Genomic DNA, 18836 nt, shown 5'->3' with positions numbered 1-18836 from the left:
CAACAGAGATTATCCTGATCATGTACTATTGCGGAATACATGCACAATACATAAGCTCCTCTACATTGATCATCAATATAGCAGCATCAATAACAATAAAACATCAAGAGCATTCACACATTAACACAGTATGTATCCCGGGGAAAGCATCTCGCTAAAAACCCCAACTATCTGTATATTAATGATTGAGAACATGTAACATCACAAAGTACAATGCTTATCACAAGCAATCCAGTACCAGCTCCACCTGTTACACACAATACAGCTCAGATCTGATCTCCAAATCTATTCCACTGCTTGCCTGCCTCCACTGCTCAATACCTGCTCAAGAACTGATGAGAATGGCTTACCAAACTCGTTTTTCACCTGCAAATAGTCACTCACACAATGTTGGACGTGAGCACAAGCTACAATACTGGGCAAATACGTGAGCAAACTCATTGGCATACTCAATCCCTTGATTGTGCAAGATCTGGTGCACAACTATAGTCACAACTGATAGCAATCTGATTCTCTACCACCTGTCCCTGTTGAACTGAACATGCACTGACATGCAACTGAGTTAACTGATGTATTCATTAGTTGCATCATGAGTTAATAATTAGTTTAACAACTCATCATTAGTCTATTTGCAGTTAGACTAATTACAACTAGTTTAACTAAGTCAAACTAAACACAACTCCATCAACTCCACAATCAACTCCACCAAACTCAACTGATTGAGTTCTAACTGAAGTCATGCATGCAACAACTCAACTCACTCACAAGAAAAGCGTATTTCCTTCTAACAGCTGCGTGTTCCACCTCTGTAGCTCAAACTGAAGTGCTCCAAGAGAATAAGATCAAGTTTATAATCCAAATATTATTATGAGATAATAATATTTGACTTTTCTATTTTTGACAGCCAGTCTAAAAATAGACTTGATCACTCACACTATGACCAAAAATAGAAGTCCATCTATTTTTCCCAACTTGACCAATCATCCATAAACAGCAACCTGCAATCCATAGACATGATCCATATGTCTAAAAATAGACATAGTCTAAAAATAGACTTGCGCCAAAAATAGCCTGCGGGCCCACTTAGTGAAGGCGACTCTTTTCACTAAGCTCCATCATCTTGTTGCAATCTCAACACTCCCTCTCGACAAGATATGGATTATCAGCAACCCCTATCCTGCCTCGGTGGTACTCGAATTTTCTCCTGGTGAGAACCTTCATCAGAATATCAACATCCTGAACCTCCGTTGGAATGTACGAAAGTAACATGATCCTCCGCTGCACACAATATCTGATATGATGGTACCCGATGTCAATATGTTTAGATCTTTCATGAAATACAGGATTAGCTGAGGGTTTAAAGCAACTCTGGTTATCACAGTAAATCACAGTAGGATCCAAATGAGAACCGAACAAACCAACCAGGATCTTCCTCATCCATATAGCCTCGCATGTAGCCAAACTTGCTGCCATATACTCGGCCTCCGCTGAACTGAGTGCCACGGATCTCTGCTTCCTGCTGTACCAAGAAACTGTTGTCGATCCGATACTGAAGACCCCTCCTGATGTGCTCTTTCTGTCCGTTGGGCTCCCTACCCAATCTGCATCCATGAAGCCACATAGCTTCACCTCATCCTCCTGTCTGTACCACAAACCATATCCCGATGTGCCTCTCAAGTAGCGAAATACATGCTTGCCAGCCTTCCAGAAGAGCTTGGTAGGCTTAACCATAGCTTGTGAAAGTTGGTTAACTGCATAGCATATATCGGGTCGTGTATTGACCAAATACATCAGCGACCCCACCAACTGTCGGTAAACAGTGGCATCCACTTCTTCTCCCGAAGTGGCATCCTCCTTCCTCCAACCTCCAGGAAGAGGAGTATCAACAGGCTTGCAGCCATGCATGTTGAACTTCTCCAGTATCTCCCAAGCATACTTGCCCTGAGAAACAAACAGTCCACCACTGCGCTGCCATATTTCCAATCCTAGGAAATAGTGAAGGAGGCCCAAATCCTTCATCTCAAACTCTGTAGCAAGATCCTTCTTGCATGACAGTATCAACAGCTCATCACCCGTTAGAATCAAATCATCAACATACAATACAATGATAAGCAACTTACCCTCCACCACAATCTGGTATATGTTCGGATCCGCCTCGCTCTTGGAGAATCCAAGTCCTGTGAAATAGCTGTCTATCCGTGTGTACCAAGCACGTGGTGCTTGCTTCAACCCATACAGCGCTCTCTTGGTTGAAGACCTCAAAGCCTTCGGGTTGCTCAATGTACACCTCCTCCTCAATGACTCCGTTGAGGAATGCAGTCTTCACATCCATCTGATGAATGTGCCATCCCATCTGCGCTGAGAGAGCAAGAATCGTCCGTATGGAAGAATACCTTGTGACAGGTGCAAAGGTCTCCTCATAATCGATCCCCTTAATCTGTGAAAAGCCTCGGGAAACAAATCTTGCCTTGTACTTCTCCACACTCCCGTCAGCTGCCTGCTTAACTTTGTAGATCCATCTCGAACCCACCACTGATTTCTCTTCCGGTCTAGGAACAATCTCCCATGCACTGTTTCTGACAATAGAATCATACTCTTCCACCATGGCGTCTACCCATGCGGGATCCTCCACAGCTTCCTCGAAAGAGGATGGCTCAGTCACAACACACTTGCTCATAAGAGCCATGTATCTAGTGTACCGATCAGGTGACTGTCTTTGCCTGCGTTGGGCTCTAGGTGGTCCTACAACTTTCTCTGCATCTTGAGCCAGTCGCTCAGCTTTTGTCAAGCACTTTCGCCCTCTGATGGTTGGCACTGCATGAGTGGTCTCTTCCACTCCATAAACCTCGTCCTCTGGTTGATCCACGTGCTGAAGCTCATCCTTAGGAACTAATAGCTCCTCATCTGCATGCAAGTGTAGCTCCCTCTCAAGAAAACACTTCATGGCTTTCTCCTCCTAAAATTTTATATCCCGTCGCACAACAGTTTTACCACTGTCTCGCAAATACACATGATAGTTGTGGGGCGTATCAGTGTACCCCAAAAATATCCCAACCTCTGCGGTCGGCTCCAACTTCTTCCTGGCATCCTTCGTCACATGCATGTAAACGTTAGCACCAAAAATCCTCAAATGAGAAAGATCAGGCTTCTTACCAGAATAAGCCTCCTCGGGTGTGCTCATGCCAAGTATCCTATGAGGACAACGGTTCTGCACATAAATTGTTGTATTGCATGCTTTCACCCACAACTGAAAGGGTAGGCCCTGATCATGCAACATTTCCCGTGCAACACCCACGATCGTTTTGTTCTTCCGCTCAGCTACCCCGTTCTGCTGTGGGTTATGGGGAGCTATGAGCTCTCTACGAATCCCTTCTGCCTTGCAGAAATCCTTGAACTCGTCCGAGATGTATTCAACACCATTATCGCTCCTAAGAGCCTTCACCTTCTTCCCCGACTCCTTCTCGACCAGTGCTTTGAATTCACAGAACTTTGAATATGTCTCGCTCTTCTTCTGCATGAAGAAGATCCAGCACTTACGAGAGAAATCATCAACAAAAATCACATAATACCTGTGTTTTGCTGTCGAAGCAACTGAGAAAGGTCCACACATGTCTGTGTGAATTCTCTCAAGGATCGTCGTGGCGCGACTATCCTTCTCGTGAAAGGTAGCTTTCACAAACTTCCCCAAAGTACACCCCTTGCACTGATCTGACTGCGCAAGTGTGCCTTTAGGAAGCCCTGTAGTGATCTCCTGCAGTATCTTCAAGGCTCCATGGTGAAGGTGACCCAATCTCCTGTGCCACAACTCGCCATCATCCCAGCTCACCAATCCTTCTTCCTTGCCTGCCATTGTTGCGCATCCATCTACATGCAACTGATAAAGGTTCCTCACTCAAACCTCTATCTTTCGGGTCTCACCAGTTGTCTTGCTGCGCAGGAAGGCCTTTCCCTCGCTGAAAACAACATCATACCCCTTGTCTTCTAACATCGCCACTGAGATGAGATTCTTCTTCAATCCTGGAACATGCATGACTTCCTTCAAGACAAAGGGTTTACCAGACTACCTCTCAAAGGAAATGGTACTGATACCGGTCACACTGTATCTACCATCATCGCCCATCTCGATGTGCACTCCAAGATCTTTGTCCTCCAGATCAGAGAACAAATCTCTATCTCCCGTCATGTGAAAAGACGCACCACTGTCCAAGAACCACACTGATCCCATCACACTTGAAACCAAGCATGCGATCAATGAAAAATCAAGCTCAAACTGAGAAGCTAAGGCCTCTCCCCCTGCAGATCCAGCAGCTTGCTTGTTCTTCTTCTTCTGCGGACAATTTGTGGCATAGTGTCCGTGCTGGTGACAGTGAAAACACTTCACCTTGGACATATCCTGCTTCTTACCTTTTGCACCAGACTGAGAAGCTTTCTTGCTCTTCCCTTTCTTTGCTTTGGTAGCCAAAGCACAATTCACTTCATCAGATACCTTTGATGAAGATCCATTCTCATCCTTATTGTTACTAAGTTTATCCTTGAGCGCCAGGTTGCTCTTGCTTTGGAATAACATTCGCAATCCGTTGAAAGACATTTCAACAACACTGTTGCAAATTCGAATTCCACCAGCACCAACTCAACTGCCTCGGATCTAAGATTCGTGAGAACAAAATATTTCTCGTACAGAGATTGACTGTATGGGCTTTTACCGGATATTTCACCTTCCAAAGGAAGGATGAATCCAGAGGCTACCTGGCCCGATTACAGGCTCTACCTAGAGAAATAGAATGTAAACACTTCCTGAATAGTAGATCTGATGATCAACAACTCCGATACCATGTAGAAATTTTTGAATAATTTAACACATATTCAACAGAGATTATCCTGATCATGTACTATTGCGGAATACATACACAATACATAAGCTCCTCTATGTTGATCATCAATATAGCAGCATCAATAACAATAAAACATCAAGAGCATTACACATTAACACAGTATGTATCCCGGGGAAAGCATCTCGCTAAAAACCCCAACTATCTGTATATTAATGATTGAGAACATGTAACATCACAAAGTACAATTCTTATCACAAGCAATCTAGTACCAGCTCCACCTGTTACACACAATACAGCTCAGATCCGATCTCTAAATCTATTCCACTGCTCAATACCTGCTCAAGAACTGATGAGAATGGCTTACCAAACTCGTTTTTCACCTGCAAATAGTTACTCACACAATGTTGGACGTGAGCACAAGCTACAATACTGGGAAAATACGTGAGAAAACTCATTGGCATACTCAATCCCTTGATTGTGCAAGATCTGGTGCACAACTATAGTCACAACTAATAGCAATCTGATTCTCTACCACCTGTCCCTGTTGAACTGAACATGCACTGACATGCAACTGAGTTAACTGATGTATTCATTAGTTGCATCATGAGTTAATAATTAGTTTAACAACTCATCATTAGTCTATTTGCAGTTAGACTAATTACAACTAGTTTAACTAAGTCAAACTGAACACAACTCCATCAACTCCACAATCAACTCCACCAAACTCAACTGATTGAGTTCTAACTGAAGTCATGCATGCAACAACTCAACTGACTCACAAGAAAAGAGTATTTCCTTCTGACAGCTACATGTGCCACCTCTGTAGCTCAAACTGAAGTGCTCCAAGAGAATAAGATCAAGTTTATAGTCCAAATATTATTATGAGATAATAATATTTGACTTTTCTATTTTTGACAGCCAGTCTAAAAATAGACTTTGATCACTCACACTGTGATCACTCACACTATGACCAAAAATAGAAGTCCATCTATTTTTCCCAACTTGACCAATCATCCATAAACAACAACCTGCAATCCATAGACATGATCCATATGTCTAAAAATAGACATAGTCTAAAAATAGACTTGCGCCAAAAATAGCCTGCGGGCCCACTTAGTGAAGGCGACTCTTTTCGCTAAGCTCCATCATCTTGTGGCAATCTCAACAAATAGACAGTAAGGGCACATCACAAATTTTAGTATTCCAGCAGTAAGGGCACATGCATGCATGTATGAAACAACCATAAATAGTATAGGATAAGTTTATCATTATAATTCATGTTAAAGATAAGGTGCTAAAGCTATATGAGGCAGTTCTGTTTTATTTTTCAGTCTTTCTGAATTCATTTTTTATCAGTTAGATAGAGTGCAGAACCAGATATGTAAGAAATATATCTATTTTTATGAACCATGGGTGTCACTTATATGAGAGAGTGAGAGTATGGATCTGTAATAGAGTTAGATTTAGTTCTTAAGAAAAATCCTTTCTAGCAAAAGTTTTAGCAGATTTTTATTCAGGAGTATTGGAATAGCAGTAACAAAGGATTTTGACATTGATCTATGTGTTCCAATGTATGTATTCCAACTGTGTTTATAGATTATAGTGACATTAAGATTGTAGTTTTGATTAGCCTTTAAAGTTAGACAATGTTAGTTTCCATTAGAAGAAGAATCTGTTTACAATGCATTAGACAAATTCATAATGGTATGAGAGAGGTTTGTTGAAACCTTCTAAAAATCGTTGAATAGATAGTAGGATTGCTCTCTATGAAAGGGAGTTATCACAAGGCTCTGAGGGTGAGATTTTGTGATCCATGCTTGAGAAAAGCACACTGAAGTTGTGATCAGGTACTTGTCAGGTTCTTTGTTAGGCTACTAATCCATTTTAAGTTTTGTTTAGGTGATATTATGATGCAGCAATATGGGTACAATCAATCTCAAATACAACGACACCTTGGAAGGTCCCTCTTAACTTCATCCCAAGGAAGTCTCGGGTAACCAACCGAGATCCATCGTAACTCTAGGTCTACCAAGCACTTGGAGGGATCAAATCTATTTTTCACTCTAAAAGAGGTTTTCAACTAAATATATTCAATCCCTCTTGATGCTTGATAGATATAGAGTTAAGATGGATCATGAATATGGAGGTGGAAGAGCTTGGTATCCCAAAAATAGATATGTTGAAATCAAAAAGATCATGAAAAGAAGATTTAGATTGGGAAGATTTCTGAGGTGGAAGGGGTGCCTCTTTACCTTGAAGTTCAACTAGAAATCCTAGGTGGATAATCTATACATTACCAGAGGGAACAGAGTAAGTTGGTGCTCCAACTATTTCCTTTCAAGTAAGCCACCCTCCTAAAACGTTCCCTAGTTATGTTTCACTGATGTCTTCCATTATTGAAACAAAACCTTCTAGTAACAAAGAGGTAGTAAGGAAGAAAGTACTTCAAAATACCATGATGGAGGAATACATCTCCTCTTAAAGAATGACGGGTAGGAGATAGTGTCAAGAATAGTGGGGAAGTCAGTGTTTGACTCTATGTTGTTTTACAAGGATAAGGCTGCAACAGATAGCAGCATAGAAAATTTCAAAGCTTGGCTTGTTGCTACAAGGTCCTCCCATTAAAAAGGAGCTATGAGGAGACTTTGTCTCTTGTTACTAAATGTACCTCTAACAGATTACTATATCTTTCACAACAACCTTCCATTTTATTTTATATCAAATTTATGTAAAGACAACATTCCCTAATAGGTTGGTTGAGGAGGTATATGAATAAACCAACAAAGAAGCTTTTAGGTGAATAGACTTGAAACCCATATTTGCAAGTTGAAAGACTTTTATGGGTTGAAACAACCACCATTTGCATGGCACTCCAAGATCAATGAGTAACTTTCAGATTTGGGTTTCACTAAGATAGGTGTAGATTCTAATTTTTACTATTTGGTTGTCATTCAAATATTCTTGTTTTAGTCCTATATGTAGAAAATATTAAACTCACAGTAAGTTCTAAGATATTCACAAAATGGTGAAGGGAAAAATTGGCAAGACAATTTTCGATGAAAGACATTGGCATGATGCATTACTTGGTGGCTCTAGGGGTGTAGAAAAGTGCAGATGAAGTGTTCCTTGGATAGAATAAGTATGTAATTGAAATTCTTAGAATATTTCAAATGATGGACTGCAAAACCATGGTTAGTTCCCTAATATGCAATTGAAATTTTGAAGATATTTCAGATGATGTACTACAAACCCACGTCTACTCCCCTACGGTAGTAAATCTATTGTACTTTGTTGATTCTAATTCAGATTTGATGAACATCTGTGTACAGGGAATTGATAGGTTCCCTCTTGTACTTAGTTAACATAAGGCCTAACATTTGTTTTGCAATCAACACTTTCAATACATGGTGTAGCCTAGGCAAGTTCATTGGGTTGCCACAAAACACAATCTCTAATACTTGAAAGGGGGAAGTGCATTTTTCAGTTAGATATATTAGTGATGGAGAGGTGGCATGACAAGGTTTCCAAAATTCTGATTGGGCAGATAGTGCTCATGACACAAGTAACACTTCAAGGCGCTCTTTCAGTTTAAGTTCAACTACGGTTTCTAGGTTCAACAGTTAACAAAGTACAAAATTATGCAGCACTCAATTGAGCATAAGTAGAATATATGGTTGTGAAGACAACTAGTTTTGGAAAGTTACTAACATAGTTGACAAATCAAAATTTGGATATTTTTATAACAATCAAAATTGTATAAAACTCTCTAAAAATCTAGTTTTTCATGATCAATCCCCACACACTAGGATCAAATAGTATTTTACTAGAGAAAAGAGTTCATAAATGAGCTGTGGTTATTCAACACATTCCAACATATCAGCAAGTACCTGGTATTTTGACTAAACCTTTGGCCAAAGGGAAGTTAAAGATGTCTTGGATTGGTGGAGAACACTTTTCTTGATAAGAGGGACTCTTAAATAGTCTTCTTCTGATCATCTTCTACTAGGTTGAAGCACAAATGGAAATTATCAGCACCTTTTTTTACAACAACATTACATAAAGCCATACAATGGTAAATTTCATACAACATAATGATCATATTTGATCAATATACTAGGATGCAACATGAAAATGCATTGTGGGCATATTACTAATTTTATTATTCCAGTAGTGAGTGTGCATGCATGAATCAACTATAGATAGAATAACATGAGTTTATCCTTACTCTTCATTTTAGATATAAGGTGATAAATTTATATAAGGCAGTTCTGTTATATTTTTAAGAGTCTTTGTAAATTCGTTTTTGTATCCAGTAAATAGAGTACAGTTCTTGCCTGCACCACAATCTCTTACATGGAGATCCCAAGATCTAAGAAATAGATACATTTTTGTAAACCTAGACACATACTAATATCTATAAGAGAAACGTTTAGGGTACAAATGATCTAGGTGGATGTTGGTGGCCACCCACCTATCCCATTTGGACCCCCACAACTGTTTCTTTCAGTTTTTCAATTTCCTTATTTGTAGCACAATTTACTATTTTTAGCATTTTTTTGTGTCCTGAACTTTCAGAGCTGTTTTGAGGCCATAAACGACGTTTTTTGGCAAATCTGAAAGCAACAGGGGTCCATGGTCCAATGTTGCTTTTCCCAAACGTGTAATGCTTAGATAGATCTTTCTAATGAGCCATTGTACACATCAAATGAAGATTGGGTGCCAAAGTTACGACCTCGGGAAGTTGATGTACCAACTTACCCAAAATGGGGTCCACAATTTGGCATTTCATCTTCTAGGGTTAGGTTTTGGGATGTTAAGGGTTTTCCATTGTTTCTCAATAATAAATAGGCCTTCAAGCATCATTGTAACACAGTTCAGAAGCATGTAGCCACCACATCTCTTCTCAGAGATAAGCTAACATCGCCCTAGCTAGGTTATTTCCATTTCTATTTGTAAGCATATTTCAGTATTTTACAGTAATGAAATGAAGCATTATTTTTGCTACATCTCTATATTTATGGTTATCTCTGTAATTTTTTGTGTTCTTGTTTAAATATGTATCAGTGGTATCAGAGCAGTCTTGTTTTTCTCTATTTTTCTTTGCATGTCCCCAACAAGGTTGGGATATAGGTGTCGGTCGGATAAATCGTTCTTGCGGACAAGACCGATCTCCCTAGTATCAACATATATATAGCAACAAGCAGGACAAGAAAATCTACCTTTCTCTAAATATATTGCAATTCATTAATAAAAAACTAAGAGGTGTTTTAGACCCTACCTTAAGTCCAACACTAGTTTGTGGCAGCCACACTTCGACTATCTAAACGAGTTTCCTTTTGAGAACTTGCAATCACAAACAAGCATACATCAAATAACACCTCAATAGCTAATATAATAAATCATATTTGTCATGGTGATTAAGGAATCCATGAAATAAACCATAAGGCACAACTTATTGAGAAAAATAAACTTGATTGTATTAACTTTGAAAATAGAAGAACTTTACAACCTTTGGTGCCTTGATGTTATACAAGCTCTTCCTAGGGTCCAAACAGGAATCTCCTCTACTTTGACAAGCCTCACACTCTTCCTAATGAGATCAAAAGAGGTATTTAATCTCTCTTCTCAAGCTCAATTAGGAAGACTAAATTCCAACACCATTTCACCTCAAAAATATTCAGCTTTCAACCTCCTCAGTAACTAGCCCAATGCTTCATTTTATAGTGCAAAGGAAGGAGGTTACATGTCCACCTATGAAGGGATAGAGTCCTCCTTCAAAGGGATAAGCTCCTGACATCAAGGGGTTAGCTCCTTAAGGTATGGAATGCATGAACCTTAAAGGAGCGAACTTGCCACCTCAATATTCCTTCTAGAAGCTTCCAGAAATGACTCAAAGTGAGTTTTTAAGAATGTACTTGTGCCTTTTTTACTTTTACGGGGGTCCACACCCATTACACAGAAACGGAGCAGTCAGGTATGTAGGGGACATGACCAGTAGGTGCGGGACTGCAGGTAACGCTAGGAAAAAGTGCGGAACCAGAGTTTTAGAGACTTTTAAGAGATTTCTCTTATTTTTCAAGGCTTGACATGAAGAACTAAGGTTTAGGACTTGCAAAGGAGGAAAGTATGAGTGGTGATAGAATCACACCAATTGCAAAATGTCATGGTGACAATATTTTGTGCAATAGATTACCCCTTAAAGTGCAAAGTCTGTAATAGATGAGGATAACATTTGTCATCTAAGAAGAGTGAAGTACTTGATCATTTCAAGGATCATCCTGTGGACATCCTGGTCGGAACCTGTAAAAACATTCAATACAAAATATATATATGTGAACATATCATCGCTGAGGTAGGAATATGAATGATTTTGTAATACATCATAGGTATAGACATATGTAGACACAGTATGGGCGCAGCCATCTGTTTATGAATAGTCCACTGTATAATGAATAACCAAATTCCTTGTATCCTGGATGGTGGAAACTAGATCCAGGGTCTTGATTTCTGCATCTCGAACTAGTACGATTCTATCCATGTGAATGAATGTGTCGAAGTCGAAAATGGTAGAAACCACTTGATTACCAGTCAATGATGTGAACTGTTAACAAGTGTGAGAGAAACCACCAGTAATGTCAATGGCTCTCAAAGTACTCAATACAATCCATGAAATGTGAATGGATGAGCTGATGTCGAACATGTCATAGAATCCTTTGATCGAAGGTCAATGATGCAACCTGTCGTCGAAGGTGAGAAACCTAACATTGAGGCATGTAGATTCCAAGGTATTGACATTTTCTAGATCATCTTTCTAGATAATGAGCTGAAGTCGATAGAAAGCGATCCGTCGTAGGCAAGCCCACAATACGAAATCATAGATCAAGTTTGAAGAAATATATTTGGCAAGGACTAACTCAAGGATGGTCAAGATGGATGACAGATATTTTGTAGATGAATGGTTTATTTGAACTGACCTCTTGAACACATAACAACACTGCAGATGATTTGGTGACAATTGACCCAAAGCTAATACCCATAAACTGACTAAAGACTTTCAATATGGTTTGATTAACTGTTAGGCAAAGGATTTCCAACCCAGGTGAACAAAAGTGTCGTGTTCAAGAGTGGTTGACTTCTTTTAAAATACAAAGTATAACAAACAAGTTCATTTTTCTCTCTTTTCCACCACCATTTTTGGCAAGTACCTCTTTATTTTTGACAAGCTGAGGAGGATAACATTTGCTTGGTTATAAGCTCATCCTTTAGATGAATCCAACTTAGTTTAAAACTTGAACCCTAAGAAGGAGTGGTTCATTCCTGTTTAAAATTGAATAGGTCCTTTACTGTTAAATTTTAATGAGTCCAGTATAGGAGAAACTCGGTGTTTTTCAATTTTAGGGAGTTAGAAGAAAAACTTAAGAAAACTCCATGGTTGTCCTTTTTCGTAAATTTGTGTCTCCCAAGCCTGAAAAAGTATAAAATAATACTTGAGAGAACCGCTTGACCATTACGATCAAGGAATACTTTTCATAATTAGTGTCTCTGATCCGAAAAAGTAAAAAAGTGATCAACGACACGTCATTTTATAACCAATATCGAACTTGAAATGACAAAAGCCCAGCAATCTTTTCATGTTTCTACGGTCAGAAAAGAGATGTAAGTGGACTCTCCTTTCAATTCTGTTTTAATGAGCTTAAAAAGAAAAACTCAGAAATCTTTTCATATTTTACGAGTTAGAAAAGAGCTTAAAGAGGGCTCCAATGTTTTTTGTTGAAAATGATCAATTTTCCCTGAAAAATCTAATATTCTGCACAAAAATTCAAACATTACTCATACCTGTTACAATAAATAAAAATGCATCAAAAAGTTATCTTTTTAAAGTGAAAAATAAACAAATTGAAAATTCAATTATTCAAAAATGCTTATAAATAGGGCTTTTGTAAATTCATTTTTACCGTTTGACTTCAGAGTGAGAAGAGAGATTTTGGGTAAGAAACTTCCTGTGAAGATTGCAGAAAATCCATCTGTTGGAATCGAAAACCATCAGCTCTAGGTAATCCACATCATCTTTATCTTGCATTTCAACCATTTTCATTTCGTTTTTAGGCTTCCATTTTGATTTTTAGGAAAAATTAGTTTAGAAAACCGCTCGCGAGGGTCCACAGGCGCAACATGTGAACCTGCGGACCCCGACTTTTTTCTACAAAGGAAAGAGCCAGAGTTCCGCACCTATTGCTTGGGAAGAGTGTGGACCTATGCACTGTCCCTAACTAGCGGGTGCGGACCCCACGAAATAGGTTTTAAAACTTCAATTTTTTCCATTTCCGCCCAAAAATTTTTGAACTAAAATGTTCTAAACTGTCGTTTTTGCAATGTAGGATATACAAAATGCTCATTTGGCAGGAATGAAAGCACAAAGATGTGGACCTTGCCACAATAAATCATCAACCCTCATTGGATGCATTGAGAGCATGCAGACTATTTAAATTCTGGGCCATACTTGGAATGAGGGCCCAAGTAGATTTTTTGCAATGGCTAGTAGACAGGTGGAATATACAGGACTAGTGTTTCATTATTGGTGGCCATAGGCTCAAAATCAAGCTAGAGGACATTTATTTCCTGACTGGTTTTCCCAAGAGAGGTGAACGATTATCTCTATTTGGGACTAGGTCAGGTGGCAAGTCTGTCGATAGTCTCTGACTAGAGTTTTGTAATGACCAAACAAAGGACAAAGGGATCGATATCAAAACTATCTCCCATCCTGAACTTAAAGTGATTGCATTTACTGTCACCAGACTCTGCGAAAGCGCAACATTGCATGTAGCTACCGGATCCCAAATGCGTATGGGAGTAGACTATTATCGAGGCACCATCTTCAACTGGTGCGAAGCTGTGTTGGCGAATGTAAAAGGCCAACTAACTAGAGCAAAGAATGGACAACTAAAAAACTTTGGATATGGTTTCCTAGTTGTGAGCTTTGGTCTAGAGAGGGTTCCGATGTTGGTCCCACAGCAGCTTTCCGTTGGAGTTGGACTTCCTCGAGAACCTAAGCTAATGCATTGGGTTGCAGTTATGGCCCGTCATCCTGAGGAGGGTTCAGAGGTTGTTCGATTTCCGCCTGAGTATTTTCATTGGTTGGAGAACCAAATTTTCGCGATTCAGGATTTTCCATATGCTGGAATGGATTATCATGATGACCCAGACATGACTCTTCCATCAAGAGAGTAGTGGGATGATTGAGGTAAAATCATTCTCAATATTTTATAAGTTTTAACTAATTTTTTCTTTTTGTTTTTAAATCGTCCAAAACTGATAATACAAGTTGCAGATGCAGATGTGGGTCCACAACGACCACCCTCTCTCCGGCCCTATGAGAGGAGACACCCAGCTGCAGCAATACCGGCCCCATGAGACGAATCTATAGAGACCCTGACCGAATTGGAAAATCATTTAGAGCATTTGACAGCAGATATTCCAGAGACTAGCATAGATGATATCCCACTTAGGTTACAGCGCTATGTGATTGGGGTCCCAGAACCTTTCATGAGGTTCCTTTGTAGGGTGGCTCGAGCAATGGTTTCTTATCGTGATCATCACTAGTGATAGGATGATCGCCTTTGTAGACTCATACGACATTTTTGCTTTTTGTACTATCATTTTTGCCAATCATAAGGTGTTTTTCAACCTATGATCGAAGACAATGTATATTTGACGCACTTCTATGCTATGTTATATCACTATTACTAGCTATCTTGTATAACATGTTATGGAATGTTTTTAAATTTACTATTTGATTATTACAAATGTTTATTTAACATTCGAGAAGCAATTGCATCTGCTAATGTATTTAAATATCTTGGAATATGTTGATATTCGATATAGTCAAATTCACGTTCCAAGAGATGAACTATCAAAAATAATCTTAATAACACTGGATTTCTAATGGCATAAACTCTGTTAAGCTGCAATACAACGAGTTCAGAATCTAAGCTAACAATCAAACTCTGAATGCCAAATGAGATGGATTCAGATAATAACTCAATCACTACACTATACTCTGCAATGTTGTTCGTTGTTTGACCGGGGCTTACCCCATGCATAGATACCAACTCATTAGAGGGTGAATAGATAACCCAAGTTGTGGAAGAAATGTTCCATGTATTATGACAAGCACCATCAACAAAACCAATGTATGTTTGAAGAGACGTCAACATCTGCAATATCAAGAGTAAAATTAAGATAAGCAGGAATAATGATAAAAACACTCTCTAAACTAGGCACATTTTTCTAATCTAAAGCACACCAGCTAGAAAGAAACTAATCCAACTAAAATCTCCACACCTAGATTTAAGCATAATATCTCTTTAGATAAAGACCATTTCTGGGTTTACCCAAAGAGACACTGTCAAAATCTACCAATTCATAGGCCCCTTTGGCCAGCTTTTGCTTAACAACACAAGGACCATGCCACATAGGTACAAATTTTCCAACCCCTAGCTTATCAGTTGCTTGATCGTATAGTAAGACTAGGTCTCCTTTCGAAAAATTACGAGGTGTAACATTTCGATCATACTAAGCTTTAATTCGTTTGGCATGAGTTTCGATTGCTAATGCAACATCACGTTGATTCTCATCTAGCTGAGCTAAGTACAACAAATGTTTCTCCTCTTCGGAAGTGGCTGGGAGTAATTCTATGGCTATTTGCAATGACGGAATTTCACATTCAATGAGTAACACAGCCTCCAAACCATAAACCAGTTGAAAAGGAGTGAAACCAGTTGATGTTTTTACTGAGGTTGGATACGCCCAAAGTGCTGAAAATAACATGTTATGCCAATTGGACCTATGAATGCCAATGATTCATCGGATCATAATGACTAGAACTTTGTTGATATCTTCAACCAGACCATTAGCCTGTGCGTAATATGGAGTAGAACTATCGTGACGCAGGCCAAGTTGATCTGTTAGTTCAATCATCATGATGTTTCGAAAATGACTCCCATGATCGATAATAATCGCTTGAGGAACACTGAATCTAGTAATTAAATGATTGAAAATGAAATTTGCAGCATTTTTTCCGTCTACCCAAAATATAGGCATCACCTCGGCCCACTTAGTAAAATAATCTACCGCAAGGATGATATACGCATGCGCCCCGGCCGAGTGAGGGTTACATGTAACAAAGTCAATACCCCACTTTGCAAAAGGATCGACAGCGATTATAGGGTGGAGAGGAGGAGGTGAAGCATGCATCTTTCGATCAAAAATTTGATAATTGTGGCATTTTCGGACCACATAGATACAATCTTTAAATAAAGATGGCCAGAAATAACCAGCACGCAATATCTTTTGGGTTGTGGCATACCCAGACATATGACCGCCACATGCTCCAGAGTGACAGTCATGTAGAACCTTTTCAGCGTCTTCATGAGTTAAACAACGTCAGAAAACAGAATCCACCCCACGACGATAGAGTGTATATCCAATGATTTTGTATTGTTGGGATTGGAAACGTATTTTCCGTCACTGATATCATGAAATTTTAGGCCGAAAAGATTTGGTTTGGAGATAAACAATGATATATCCATACCATGGATCAAGAGTACTAATAAGAAACAAGGATTCATCCGCAATGGGCTCTTCCGCCACAGTTTCAGTATCAGCACGTGGGAAATCACACATCAATTCTGCAAAAACCAAAGATTTCTTTGCCTTGGATTTTTCAAATTCCAAGTCAAATTCCTGCAGGATAACTATCCATTAGGAATACTTGCCCCCTAGCAATTGTTTGGTCAAAATATAGATCATAGGGTTACAGTCAGAAATTACTGTAGTTTTGTGTAGTAAGATGTAATGACGAAATCTTTCGACAGCTTGAACAGATGCCAAGGCCAATTTCTACACATGCGAATATTTAAGCTCAGTCGGATTCAGAGTTCAACTAAGATAGTAAATCACATGTTCACTGTTGAATTCCTCTTCCTGAACTAAAACCATCCCAATGGTGGAATGAGAAGTGGCAAGGTACAAGAAGTAATCTTGGTTGTAGTTGTGATGATGCAATAACAGTGCATGGGTCAACACGTGTTTAAGTGCATCAAAAGATTTGTGTGCTATCTCATCCCAAAAGAATCGAGTATTCTGTTTCAACAACCTGGTAAAACCCTTTGTTATCTCAGCGTAGTTAGGAATGAAACGACGTAAAAAGTTTTCTTTCCCTTGCAAACTTTGGAGTTGGCGAAGAGTCGAAGGAGGAGGAAATTTGACAATAGCTTCAACCTTCGAGGGATCGACATGAATGCCTGCTTTCGAAACAACAAATCCCAGTAAGCGACCCGTTTTTATGCAGAAAACACATTTGTGTGGATTCAGCCTAATTCGATAATGCCTACATCTCATAAAGATTGCTCGTAAATGAGTGAGATGATTGGCTCTACGTAATGAATGTGCAGGTAAGTCATCGAGATATGGCTGCACAATGTGCTTGATGTCATGAAATACGTAAGACATAGCCCTTTGAAAAGTTGCTCCAGCGTTCTTCAATCCAAAAGGCAATTTGCAGTAAGCAAACGTCCCCCATGGACAAATGAAAGCCGTTTTTGGTTGATCAGCAGGGAGTATGTTGATTTGATTGTAAACGAGAAAACCATCCATAAAGGAGAAAATTTCACTGCCGACACAATCATCAATTATTTGATCGATATAGGGGGTTGGATAATTATCTTTAGGACAAGTTTGAATAATATGCCTATAATCGATACATATTCTTATCGTTCCTTTATTTTTGTTAACATGAACAATATTCAATACCCAATTCGTTAAGGGAATTGGATTAATGAAACCTGCTCGAAGTAATTTCTCAACTTCAGCTTTAATAGCAGCAACTTTTCGCGGATGTATCTGACGCAAACGTTGCCGGATAGGTTTAGCATTTGGGTAAGTTTTAATTTCATGGACAACAATTGATGCATCGATTCCTGGAATTTCTTCATATGACCAAGCAAACACATCACAGAATTCTTGAAATAGGGCTTTATAAGTTTGGAGTTCATTGTCTGTACAGGAAGCACCTATATGAATGTTTTCAATAATTCTAGGTTTAACTAAAATGTCAATAGGAACCGTTCGAGAAATATTTCCCAAATTTAACTCAGGATCAGGATGTTGCAATGGATTCTGTGGTTCTTTGACATAATCAGTAGTAAAAATAGATGAAAAATCATTTTCAAAATGATCACGCTCAGGTAAAAACGAAGATTGCTGATGAAGATCTTCCCATGGTAAATCATCAACAGACAAAAGTTCACGAATCTGTGTAATGTCATCTCTATTTCAGTCATCATGATGTTTCGAAAATGACTCCCATGATCAATGATAATAATTGCTTGAGGAACACCAAATCTAGTAATTATATGATTGAAAACGAAAATTGCAGCATTTTTTCCGTCTACTCAAAATATAGGCATCACCTCGACCCACTTAGTAAAATAATATACCGCAAGGATGATATACGCATGCGCCCCGACCGAGTGAGGGTTACATGTAATAAAGTCGATACCCCACTTTGCAAAAGGACCGACAGCGATTATAGGGTGGAGAGGAGCAGGTGTAGCATGCATTTTTCGATAAAAAATTTGACAATTGTGGCATTTTTGGACCACATAGATACAATCTTTAAATAAAGATGGCCAGAAATAACCAGCACACAATATCTTTTGGGTTGTGGCATACGCAGACATATGACTGCCACATGCTCCAGAGTGACAATCATTTAGAACCTTTTCATCTTCTTCATGAGTTAAACAACGTCGAAAAACAGAATCCACCCCACGACGATAGAGTGTATCTCCAATGATTTTGTATTGTTGGGATTGGAAACGTATTTTCCGTCGCTGAGATCATGAAATTTCAGGCCGAAAAGATTGGGTTTGGAGATAAACAATGATATATCCATACCATGGATCAAGAGTACTGATAAGAAACAAGGATTCGTCCGCAATGGGC

At 39.1% G+C, this 18836-nt stretch overlaps 1 pseudogene; it reads left to right on the top strand.

Annotated features, from left to right (window-relative positions):
- Nucleotides 1-17272: 17272 nt before the first annotated feature.
- The window catches only part of LOC149243070 (uncharacterized protein At1g01500-like), a 41829-nt pseudogene continuing 40265 nt past the window's right edge, over nucleotides 17273-18836 (top strand).

Source organism: Pinus tabuliformis, chromosome 8 (genome assembly GCF_031772625.1).
Source record: "Pinus tabuliformis cultivar Carrire ecotype Pingquan chromosome 8, CPIR1, whole genome shotgun sequence".
Taxonomy (NCBI): Eukaryota; Viridiplantae; Streptophyta; class Pinopsida; order Pinales; family Pinaceae; genus Pinus; species Pinus tabuliformis.
This window is presented reverse-complemented; position numbering and strand designations above follow the sequence as displayed.